Source organism: Pongo abelii, chromosome 10 (genome assembly GCF_028885655.2).
Source record: "Pongo abelii isolate AG06213 chromosome 10, NHGRI_mPonAbe1-v2.0_pri, whole genome shotgun sequence".
Classification (NCBI taxonomy): Eukaryota; Metazoa; Chordata; class Mammalia; order Primates; family Hominidae; genus Pongo; species Pongo abelii.
Window position 1 is genome coordinate 32,487,264 of NC_071995.2, and position 12,381 is coordinate 32,499,644.

Here is a 12,381-nt window from a genome sequence, read left to right on the forward strand (position 1 = left end):
TTTTATTTATTTATTTGAGACAGAGTCTCGCTCTGTCACCCAGGCTGGAGTGCAGTGGCGCAATCTTGGCTCACTGCAAGCTCCGCCTCCTGGGTTCACGCCATTCTCCTGCCTCAGCCTCCCAAGTAGCTGGGACTACAGGCGCCCGTCACCACGCCTGGCTAATTTTTTTTTTTTTTTTTTTTTTTTTTTTTGTATTTTTAGTAGAGACGGGTTTTCACCATGTTAGCCAGGATGGTCTTGATCTCCTGACCTCGTGATCCGCCCACCTCGGCCTCCCAAAGTGCTGGGATTACAGGCAGGAGCCACTGCGCCCAGCCCAAAATAGCCTTTTATACCTCTCCCTGTTTATGTTATCAGGAAGTCAGTATGTAGACTTCAGAACTCAATTTTGATCTGCTCTTGATTAAACCTTGGTTTACAGAACTATGGTAGTTTTTCACATTGTTGAGAAAAAGTTGAACTATTGTAATAATGGATTTTCTGTGTGTATAGAAACTCCTACAATTGATTTAATTTTTTTTTTTTTTTTTTTTTTTTTAAGACAGATTCTTGCTTTGTCACCCAGGCTGGAGTGATCTCGGCTCACTGCAACCTCCACCTCCCGGATTCAAGCGATTCTCCTGCCTCAGCCTCCCAAGTAGCTGGAATTACAGGCACCCGCCACCACGCTAATTTTTGTAGTTTTTAGGAGAGATGGGGTTTCACCATGTTGCCCAAGGCTGGTCTCCAACTCCTGACCTCAAGTGATCTACCCTCCTCGGCCTCCCAAAGTGCTGGGATTACAGGCGTGAGCCACCACGCCCAACCTTGATTTAAATTTCTAAAAATCTCAACATAATGTGTTTGGCTCCTATTCTTATTATGCTTAGAGTTAGGCACTAGCACATACTAGACCTAAACTTGACTGATTTGAAAAGACCACTGAAATCCATGATTTGCTGCGAATCCTCTGTGTCTGCTGTGGCCAATATAAAGAAACTTGGATGCACTTAATTTATGAAGACAAGCGTTTGTTGATCTGGAAGTTGAATGATAAATGTGAATCCAATGACGCCGTACCCCTGTGGATAATGGCAGGCTGGATGTAGCGTGTTAGCTGTCATATTCTGTGTGCTCCCTGTGATGTGGGCACTTCCTTTCCATCGTGGCGAGGCCAAAGCAAAGGCACAGAGACCTGAACACAAACATGAAAAACACCTTACCACCTGGGAGTCAGGGGCAGGTTCAGGCACATCCATTCCTCTGGCATTTGAGCAGCTGTTTTCCACAGCATTAACTCAGCACAGCAGGGTAAGTCAGATTAAAAACCAATAAAAGAGTAGTCTCCTCATACCACCCTCAACCTCTTCCTGCTTCACCAAAAAACCAATAAAAGACTGAAAGTGGCCCTTTATCAGCTAGACCTCAAAGTCTTCTTTGCTTTATATGCGGATTTCCAATAAAAAAGTACAAGGATTGTTAAAAGTCATTTATTATTTATTTATTTATTTATTTATTTATTTATTTTTAGAACCAGGGTCTCACTCTGTTGCCCAGGCTGGAGTTCAGTGGTGCAATCATAGCTCAGCGCAGCCTCCAACTCCTGAGCTCAAGTGATCCTCCCACTTCAGCCTCCAGAGAAGCTGGGACTACAGGTGCATGCTACCATGCCAGGCTAATGCTTTTGGTTTTTTAAGAGTTTTGTTGAGTCAGGGTCTTGCTATGTTGCCCAGGCTGGTCTCAAATTCCTAGCTTCAAGCAGTCCTCCTGCCTCAGCCTCCCAAAGGGTTGGTATTACAGGCATGAACCACTGTGCCTGGCCTTAAAGTCCTTTTGAAACATAAGACAAGAAACATTTGGCCGCGCATGGTGGCTCATGCCTGTAATCCCAGCACTTTGGGAGGCCAAGGCAGGCGGATCACCTGAGGTCAGGAGTTTGAGACCAGACTGGTCAACATGGTGAGACCCCATCTCTACCAAAAATACAAAAATTGCTGGTCGTGGTGGCTCATGCCTGTAATCCCAGCACTTTGGGAGGCCAAGGCAGGTGGATCACGAGGTCAGGAGTTCAAGACCAGCCTGGCCAAGATGGTGAAACCCCATCTCTACTAAAAATACAAAAAATTAGCTGGGCATGGTGGCACGTGACTGTAATCCCAACTACTCGGGAGGCTGAGGCAGAGAATTGCTTAAAACCCAGGAGATGGAGGTTGCAGTGAGCCGAGATCTCGCCACTGCACTCCAGCCTGGGCAACAGAGCAAGACTCTGTCTCAAAAAAAAATAATAAAAATACAAAAATTAGCTGGGCTTAGTGGCATGTGCCTGTAATCCCAGCTACGCAGGAGGCTGGGGCAGGCGAATCACTTGAACCCGGGAGGCGGAGGTTGCAGTGAGCCAAGATCACACCATTGCACTCCAGGCTGGGCAACAGAGCGAAACTCAGTCTCATAAAAAAAAAAAAAAGGAAACATTTATTGAACACCTAGTACATTCCATGCACTGTAGTATGTGTGGTTTTATTTAATTTCATCTCCGCACAACGCTGGGAAACGGTCTGTTAGCAGACCCAGAGGATAAGTCACAGGACGATCAGGTAACACACCCAGGGCCAAATATCATAAGTGGCAGAATTCAAATTAAAGCCACCTTCCAAGCCATGTCCCTCCCATCATCACAATACTGCATGTCTACAGCACAGATGATGGGCATAACCCTTCTTAGCAACAGCAAGCAGCTGAGCAGAAAGTAATTGCAGGAGGCAGAGCCAAGAGGAAAACTGCTGAGAGTGCTGACAGTAGGTGGAGAGAACAGAAGCACACACCGTAGGGTGCAATCTTAGTGAGCTTTGTTTTCCTTCAATAGAGGTGAGTTCAGACCCAGGCGTGTCTCTCAAACATTCATTCCCCCTGCTTCGGCACCATAGACTTGAAAGATTGGACTCAGGAGTGGGGGAGGACATGGGGGAAGTTGCCTTCCTAGTGGTGAGGACCCCGACCACCATGGTAGTGTACAGCAAGTACAGAGTAACAGAAGGGCCAGCAGGAGGACACGGTGCAATGGTGTACCGAGGGACAGGAGAGTGAATCAGAGCCACAGGACAGAGCTCCACCTGTTTCCAGGGAAGTGCCTGGAGGGCTCCCGGAAGCCAAAGGCAGCACCCAGAGGCAGTGTGAAGAGGTCTTCCTCAGACCTCAGGGTTTCAGCAGGGATAGTGGGTGACCTGTGTGCTGGCTCTCCAGAAACTGAAAGCAGCAAGAGACACTTGGGCTCCATTTTTAGTTTTTCTGGTTTGTTTTGTTTTGTTTTTTGCAGGCACTCGGTGGTTAGCTGGAAATAAAGGTGGAGGAACTGGGCAGTTCAAAGGCAGAGACGGCTTCCCCCACCCCCACCTTACCTCTCCTTTCATTCGGAAAAGCCACAAAAGCGTGGCCCCAGGGTGTGTGTGAAAGGAGGGAGGAGTGACTCCACCTAGCTCCTCTGGAGTAGAGGGAGGCAGTGGACCTGGTGTCGTGCGTGCATGCCTGCATGTGCCTGTGTGTGTGCATGCTTGCCAGGTGCTCAAGGGTCAGGGGAAGCTGGCTGAGAAGACTGAGGAGATGGAGGGAGGTGGAGGGAAGTGTAATAGAAGGAGGTGGAGGAAGGTGGCTGCCATGGAGCTTTGGCTCTGGCTGGCCTGAGACTCAGTCTCTTCCTGAAGTTGCAGCTGCACTTTGGGGCCAGGCGCTGTTGACACTGTGGGTATAAACGTGTGGCCAGCAGCAGAATAGAGACTCAGAGTCTTGAGAAAGAAAGTGGTGACTTCCCCCTCCTCCTTCCTTCTTTCCTGTACAGAGTCTGCCGTCTGGGGGCAGAGATATGGGCAAGCCCTCATTATAATACTAGCAGTGAAGGGCTGGGCATGACAGGTGGAAACGCCATTGACTCTAGAACTCAGAGCATGGAATTTGGTATGGTGGCAGGCAGGGGTCCAGAGGTAGTATTTGTTATCTATTGCTGTGTAATGAATTAGCTTAAGGTATAGCAGCTTAAAAGAATAAATGTTTATTATCTCACAATTTCTTTGGGTCAGAAATACAGGTGTGGTTTAGCTGAATGCTTTCTGGCTGAAGGTGTTTCAGGAGGTTATAGTCATGCCACCAGCTGGGGCTGCCAACTCATCTGAAGGCTCAACACTGGGGGACCAGAGTCCAAGCTCCCTCACGTGGTCACTAGCAGGATTCAGTTCCTCGAAGGCTGTCATTTAGAGGCCTCCCTCTGTCCCTCCTTACAGGTCCTTCTCACAGGGCACTTCATGACATGGCAGCTCACTTTCTGGAGACCTTCCAAGTGAGAAAGAGCCCTTAGAAAGAAGTGACAGTCTTTATATAACCTAATCTCAGAAGTGACATCTCATCCCTTCTACAAGGTTCTATTATTCAAAATTGCATCTGTAAATCCAGCTCACTCAAGGGAAAGGGATTACTAGGAGGTAGGGGTCACTGGGGGCCATTCTAGAGGCTCCCTGTCACAGCATCCAAGCTGAGACCTACAGAATGACAGGAGTTCACTAGGCAGGGAGGCAGGAGGGAGTTGGGGGACGGCAGGTGCAGTGAACCATGGCTGTAACTCAGTGTGGCTGCACAGAGAGCACTGCCTGAGGGTGAGCAGTGCTGTGGAGAGGCCAGCAGGGCCCAGAACTAGTACTATCTTTTAACCCGGGTTTGCAAGGGTGGACTTTATCCTCCAAGCATGAAGATCCTAAAGCTGGAGGCTAACGGTTAAGATTTGGCTTTAGAAAGATTACACTGCTGGCCCAGCTCGGTGGCTCATGACTGTAATCTCAGCACTTTGGGAGGCTGAGGTGGGCGGATCACCTGAGGTCAGGAGTTCGAGACCAGCCTGGCCAACACGGTGAAACCCTGGCTCTACTAAAAATACAAAAAAATTAGCTGGGCATGGTGGTGGGTGCTTGTAATCCCAGCTATGTGGGAGGCTGAGGCAGGGGAATCGCTTGAACCCGGGAGGTGGAGGAGGTTGCAGTGAGCCGAGATGGCACTGCTGCACTCCAGCCTGGGTGACAGAGTGAGACTGTATCTGAAAGAAAGGAAAGGAAAGAAAAAGAAAGAAAAAAAAAGAAAAGAAGGAAGGATATCACTGCTGTGGGGAGAATGGATTGAAGAGAGTAAAAGAGCAGAGGAAGGCCAGCTGGCGGGTGCAGCAGGTGGGGGAATTGAACTGAGGTGCTGGAGAGGCTGAATAGCTGGCGGCAGCGCTGCTGCAGAACTGGCGTCCCTGGGTGAAGGAACTGACTGCTTATGTCTGTCTTCTTCCTCTGGAACATAAGCTCAATGAGGACAGGGATTCTTGTTTGTAGTCTCTGGTATCCCCAGTGTTTAGGACAGTGGTGCTGGATGAATGACTAGGACACCCCCAGGTTTCTGGCTTAAGTAACTGGGTGGAGCTATTCTCTAAGCTGTGAGGCACAGAGGGCAAACATGGACAGGAACTTAATATTTGAGAAATACTGAGTTTGAGGTGCTTTGTAGGCCATCTGAGAATAAATGCTTAGTAGGCAGTGGACATGCGGGGATCTGGAAAGCCTCTTAAAGAAATGGTGAGAGATGGAGACTTGAAAATCCAAGCACCCAGACGCCCGTGATGGGAGTAGTTAACATGGCCCTGGGACCCTTTCCCAGAGTTTCTAGGACACCTTACGCAGCAACCGTGCTTGCTTTGAAACATAGTAAAGGAAGAAAGTCTTGCCAAGTGTCATTCACAAAATAAAGTAAAAAATATGTTGCCAGAGAGGAGAGGAGAAAGCCAGGAATCACAGGAAGCCAGAACAGAGCTTCGGGTACTATGAGAACAGCACAGTAGGTTAGGTAAGGACTGAAAGGAGGCCAGTGAGTTGAAGCCCACTGTGGGTGGGGAGGAAGGAGAAAAGGAATGTTTTCCAGAAATGCAAAGCATTACTTAATATTTATTTTATTTTATTTTTTTGAGATGGAGTCTGGCTCCGTTGCCCAGGCTGGAGTGCAGTGGCACGATCTCTGCTCACTGCAACCTCTGCCTCCCAGGTTCAAGTGATTCTCCTGCCTCAGCTTCCAGAGTAGCTGGGATTACAGGCGCCCACCAACATGCCTGGCTAATTTTTGTATTTTTAGTAGAGATGGGGTTTCACCATATTAGCCAGGCTGGTCTCGAACTCCTGACCTTGTGATCTGCCTGCCTCAGCCTCCCAAAGTGCTGAGATTACAGGCGTGAGCCACCATACCCGGCCTATTTTATATAATATTATATTTATTTTATTTTATATTTTTTGCTCTGTTGCTCAGGCCGAAGTGCAGTGGTACAATCATGGCTCACTACAGCCTCCACCTCCTGATTCTCAAGCAATCCTCCCACCCCAGCCTCCCAGAGTGCTGAGATTACAGATGTGAGCCACCACACCTGGCCTCCATTACTTAAAAATGTTTTAAATTAAAGGCTGGACGCAGTGGCTCACGCCTCTACTCCCAGCACTTTGGGAGGCTGAGGCAGGAGGATCACCTGCGGTCAGGAGTTTGAGAGCAGCCTGGCCAGCACGAGGAAACCCCGTCTCTACTAAAAAATACAAAAATTAGCTGGGCATGGTGGTGGGTGCCTGTAAACCCAGCTACTTGGGAGGCTGAGGCTGGAGAATTGTTTGAACCTGGGAGGCAGAGGTTGCAATGAGCGGAGATCACGCCATTGCACTCCAGCCTGGGCAACAGAGTGAAACTCCGCCTCAAAAAAAAAAAAAAAATTAAAACTGTCACTTCCAAACACCATTAAAAAACAAAGTGCCTGCTTCGGCCGTACATATACTAAAATTGGAACATCGGAATGGTAACAGAGAAGATTACCATGGCTCCTGCACAAAGATGACACACAAATTCATCAAGCATTCCTTTTTTTTTTTTTTTTTTTTTTTTTTTGGAGACAGTGTTTCACTCCTATCACCAAGGCTGGAGTACAGTGGCGTGACCTCAGCTCACTGCAACCTCCACCTCCCTGGCTCAATGGATTCTTCTGCCGTAGCTGGGACTGTAGGCATGCACCACTGTGCCCGGCTAATTTTTGTATTTTTGGTAGAGACGGGGTTTCACTATGTTACCCAGACTGGTTTCAAACTCCTGAGCTCAAGCGATCCAGCCGCCTCAGTCTCCTAAAGTGCTGGGATTATAGGCGCGAGCCACTGTGCCCAGCCTCATATTTTTTATATTCATTTTGAAAAAAACAAACATACAAAATATACATAAGCATTTAGATCACAAGTTCCCCAAATTGGTCTTTGTAGCAGCAATTTAGGAATCACCTGGGTGGTTTTTAAAAATACATATTCTGCCGGGCACAGTGGCTCACTTTGGGAGGCTGAGGCGGGTGGATCACGAGGTCAGGAGATCGAGACCATCCTGGCCAACACAGTGAAACCCCATCTCTACTAAAAATACAAAAAAATTAGCCGGGTGTGGTGGTGGGCGTCTGTAATCCCAGCTACTAGGGAGACTGAGGCCAGAGAATGGCATGAACCCAGGAGGCAGAGCTTGCAGTGAGCCGAGATCGCGCCACTGCACTCCAGCCTGGGCGACAGAGTGAGACTCCGTCTCAAAAAAACAAAACAAAACAAAACAAAAAAAAACAGATTCTGGGTTTGCCCTAGTTCCATAAAATTAACCTCTCAAGGGTGAAGCAGGAGAAACTATTTTTTAATGTGCCAAGTGACTTTGAAGTGTGACAAGCTTTTTAAACATTTTATTTGGAGTTTCCTGCTTTTATTATTTTTAATTGACACATAATAATTGTATATATTTATGTGGTACCATGTGAGATTTTGATATAGGCATACAATGTGTAATGATCTAATCAGGGTAATTAACATATCTATCACCTCAAAGGGTTTTGACATCACTCATTTAAACCTCTAAGAAATACTTTTCCGCTGGGCGCAGTAGCTCATGCCTGTAATCCCAGCACTTTGGGAGGCCAAGGCGGGTGGATCACCTGAGGTCAGGAGTTCGAAACCAGCCTGACCAACATGGAGAAACCCCATCTCTACTAAAAATACAAAATTAGCTGGGCGTGGTGGCACATGACTGTAATCCCAGCTACTCGGAAGGCTGAGGCAGGAGAATCACTTGAACCCGGGAGGCAGAGGTTGCGGTGAGCCGAGATCATGCCATTGCACTCCAGCCTGGGCAACAAGAGCAAAACTCCGTCTCAAAAAAAAAAAGAAATACTAATTTTTCTTTGACTTTAAGCCCTTTTAGAATAAATAAAGCGGTACAAAATATTCATAGATTACTAAACTGTTAGAAGCCAATTGTTAAATTTAAGACTTTAATAGGGAACTTAAAGCAATCAAGAAAACAAAGTCTCCACAAAGTTTTAAAAAACAACTATAAAATACATCCTGTAGGCCGGGTACAGTGGCTCAATCCCAGCACTTTGGGAGACCGAGGCAGGCGGATCACCTGAGGTCAGGAGTTCGAGACCAGCTTGACCAATATGGAGAAACCCCTTCTCTACTAAAAATACAAAATTAGCCAGGTGTGGTGGCACATGCCTGTAATCCCAGCTACTCGGGAGGCTGAGGCAGGAGACTCACTTGAACCCAGGAGGTGGAGGTTGTGGTGAGCTGAGATTGCACCACTGCCCTCCAGCCTGGGCAACAAGAGCGAAATTCTGTCTCAAAAAAAAAAAAAAAAAAAAAAAAGATCCTGTAGGTTTGTTATCAAGAAAATGCTGATGACTATAATTAGGACTATAAATTTAGTTGAGAGTGAGAGCTAGATTAGTAAATAAAATTGTCTATAAACATCTGTAAATCAGTCATCCTCCTGGGTATGGTTTGTAAAAGAACCCAGTGCTTAAGGGAAGAGCAGGGACAGCTCCTGGCTCTGGATGGGGGAGAAGTCTTCCTTGTTTCACAGTCAAAGAAAGCTCCCAGCTGACCATCACCCTCTTCTCTTGGAAAACGTCACAGCTACCCTCTTGCCATTCCTAGAGCGATTTTCCGGCCTGAGTTGTACGACTGCTTCCATTTCCTCACCACTCTTGTTTGTCCCTGGCAGTTCACTTTGATTCTCAAAAGTCCATTAAAAACCCCTTCCAGGTCCTCGGGGATCCCTGGCCATGTAAGCTCTGCCACCAACAGCAGCCTTTCTAGTACAAAGTCTCTAGAGCTTTCCACAGCCTCTGGCTCAGTCTCTCCCTCTCCAGGATGGCCACAGGCCCCCAGGGACCTATCTGCCATCTCTTGGAAGTATCTTTCTAAATTCCCTGCTCCCCCTCCTGCCTTTCCACGACTTTGAGTTGCAATAGTTCGCCCAGTTCCCCTTTTCCTTGTAGTCTTTAAAGATAAGTCCACAGGTTTTTCATTTGTTTATAAGATTTACTCTCCATCAGGAAATGAAAATAAACATAGGGAAGCTGATAAGTCACAGCTCCCCACCCCCAGCCGTTGTTCGGGGAAGCCTCTCTAGCAAGGCTCAGATGTTTCCATCTTAACGTTAAATCACACCAAACAATAGACGCCCTTTGGTTTCACCTCAGTGGGCGGGATGTGCCTTGTTTCATGGATCTCCTGCCCCACACAGGATTTCTCTGGACTCCTTAGAGTGTTTCTTCAAAACTAGTTCAATCTCGATCTAATTAGTCCCCAAAGAGATGCAAACCAAATGAGATACGATTTTTGTTCTATCAGGAGGGCACAAAAATAAAAAATAAAAATTAAGCCTGATAATAGCCTGTTTGGGCCAGCTTGCTGGGAAGCGGACTCGTTTTTATATTGCTGGAGGGGTTCGGAATCAAGAGTCTTAAATATGTGCATCCCCTTCAATCTAGTAATCCCACTTCTAGGAAAATATCCTGAGGAAATAATCAAGATGTGCAGTCAAGAATTTATGAACAAAAGATACTCACTGCAGAGCCATAATTGAGAAGAACTGGAAAGGACTTACATGCCTCCCAGGTGGGGCTTGGCTCTGCAAATCCTCATCTGACTCTATGATGGAATGGGGTGCATCCGGTCATGCAGTCATCCGTGCGACAAGTAGTTTATTCAGTACCTACTCTGCGTTAGGTAAACAATGCAGAGTATTGTTAACTTGGCTGGGTAAACAGGTAAGTTCTCAGCCCCCCTGGAAAATCCATGATCTCCTAAAGTAAAACAATTTAAAATTGTTCACATTATTTGTGTGTGAGTGCGAGGGGGCGCTTTATCACCCTCCACCTCTCATCCTCCCCACCACAAGCATTTGCCAAATTCAAATAATTTTTCCTTCAATGCCTCTCCCGTGTGGCCTCTCCTTTTCTTTCAAAAGCAAATCCTAGGTCTGGGAGGTAACCCGATAACCGCGGAAAGAACGCCGACATGGAAATCTTCGGATTGGTTTCTCGTTCCAGGAAGTTGCGCTACTTTGGGCAAATCACGTCACCTCTGGGACTGTTTCTAATCAGAAAAAAGAAAGGGCTGGACCAATCTTTCAGATCCTTTGAATCCAATCGTTTTTGGCCTTATGATGGAACCGTCTGTAGATGAGGGCATCTGAATCCTAGTTAAAGGGAAGGGACAGTGAAGCCCTTGAAGATCTGGGGCATATTTCCTGAACACCAAAACGGCAAAAAGCTGTCTAGAGTGAAAGTATAAGACAGACAGGCCCTGTTCCAGGAAGCTCCCTGCACTCTGCTCTTCTCCCCAAGCCGACCCCAAACTCACAGCCAGCTTTAGCAAGCAGGCCCGTCATCCTTCCAGGTGCTATGTAATATTAAGAAGCAGCAGCTAACAATTATTGGTGCTACTAGGGGCAGGAGATTTGCGGTTCCCTCGCTTTCACACAAAACTATGAGGTCTGTTTTATTCCCATTCTAAAGGCAAAATGGAAGCTCACGGAGATTACAGAACTTACGGGAAGTGACAGGGCTATTTGCCACCTTTATACTGGCCAGTCTTCCTCTTTTTCTCAAAGGGCGGGGTGGGAGAGCAGCCTCCCGTGTTATCACCCTTTCCTGCGGCAGAAGACAGAAGCATAGGTCATTTTGGTAGTACGGGTTTGTTGATTACCAACTGGGAGACAGAGGTGAGGTAAATCACAAGCATGTAGGTTAGCAGGGCTGCAGAAGTTTATAAATAAATGATCTCAGAATCTCCTGCAGCCCCATTCTTTCATTTGGTAACCGGCCTCCTCCCTGCCCTCATCCCTGTAGCGCCCTTCCCCCATGAGGGTGAAGGGTCAGCTCTAAAAATGCAGTCAGGAAGGAACAATGAGAGTCCTCTCCCCGCCTGGGAGAAATGCAATTTGCATCTCGGATGAGCTCAGATTGGTGAAACCTCGTTTGGACTCTGATCCTTGCAGTAAGGATCTGCTCTGGGAATCTCCTGTGACCTGTTGAGGTTTGCTGCTCCAAAGGAATAAGGAGTCTTTGACATTAATGTCCATTTAACTCAGGGATCTAAGAAGGCAGGTTAGTGTTAGAGTTCTATGGGCACCCCAAAATTGTACCTAAGAGTGTGTGTGTGTGTGCATATGTGTGTTTTCCTGGGGATGGTGTAGCTTTCCTTAGATTGTCAAAGGAATTTATAGCTGCCCAAAGGTTAAAAACTTGTGTGACAAGTGAGTGTGATAAAGGAGGAACAGTGGTGCAGATCCTGTGGGAGGGGAGAATGACTTAACAAACCCAGAGGTGGGGGTGGGAGGGAAATACAGGTGAGATTGCACTCAGAGGTAGGATTCTTTTTTCTTTTTTGTAGGTAACATTTTTTGTTTTCTTACTGTGTGCCAGGCATTGTTCTAAACTAAATATACAAGGCCAGGCGCAGTGGCTCACGCCTGTAATCCCAGCACTTTGGGAAGCCGAGGTGGGTGGGTCACTTGAGGTCAGGAGCTCGAGACCAGCCTGGTCAACACAATGAAACCCCGGCTCTACTAAAAATAGAAAAATTAACCAGGTGGCTCGTGCCTGTAGTCCCAGCTGCTCGGGAGGCTGAGACAGGAGAATCTCTTGAACCCTGGAGGAGGATGTTGCAGCGAGCTGAGATTGCACCACTGCACTCCAGCCTGGGCAACTGAGAAGACTCTGTCTCAAAAAAATAAATAAATAAAGATAAATACATAAACTAAAATCTATGAGAATTAGGTAATTCTCTCTTTTTTTTTTTTTTTTTTTTTTTTTTTTTACAGAGTTTTGCTCTTGTCGCCCAGGCTGGAGTGCAGTGGCGTGACCTTGGCTTACCGCAACCTCTGCCTCCCGGGTTCAAGTGATTCTCCTGCCTCAGCCTCCCAAGTAGCTGGAATTACAGGTGCGCACCACTAGGCCTGGCTGTTTTTTGTATTTTTTTAGTAGAGACGGGGTTACACCATGTTGACCAGGCTGGTCTTGAACTCCTGACCTCAGGTGAT

The 12,381-nt window shown here is 47.0% G+C and overlaps 1 pseudogene; it reads left to right on the forward strand.

The window, feature by feature from the left end:
* Window positions 1-6,783: 6,783 nt before the first annotated feature.
* LOC112135926 (U6 spliceosomal RNA) lies at window positions 6,784-6,899 on the forward strand (annotated as a pseudogene).
* Window positions 6,900-12,381: the final 5,482 nt, after the last annotated feature.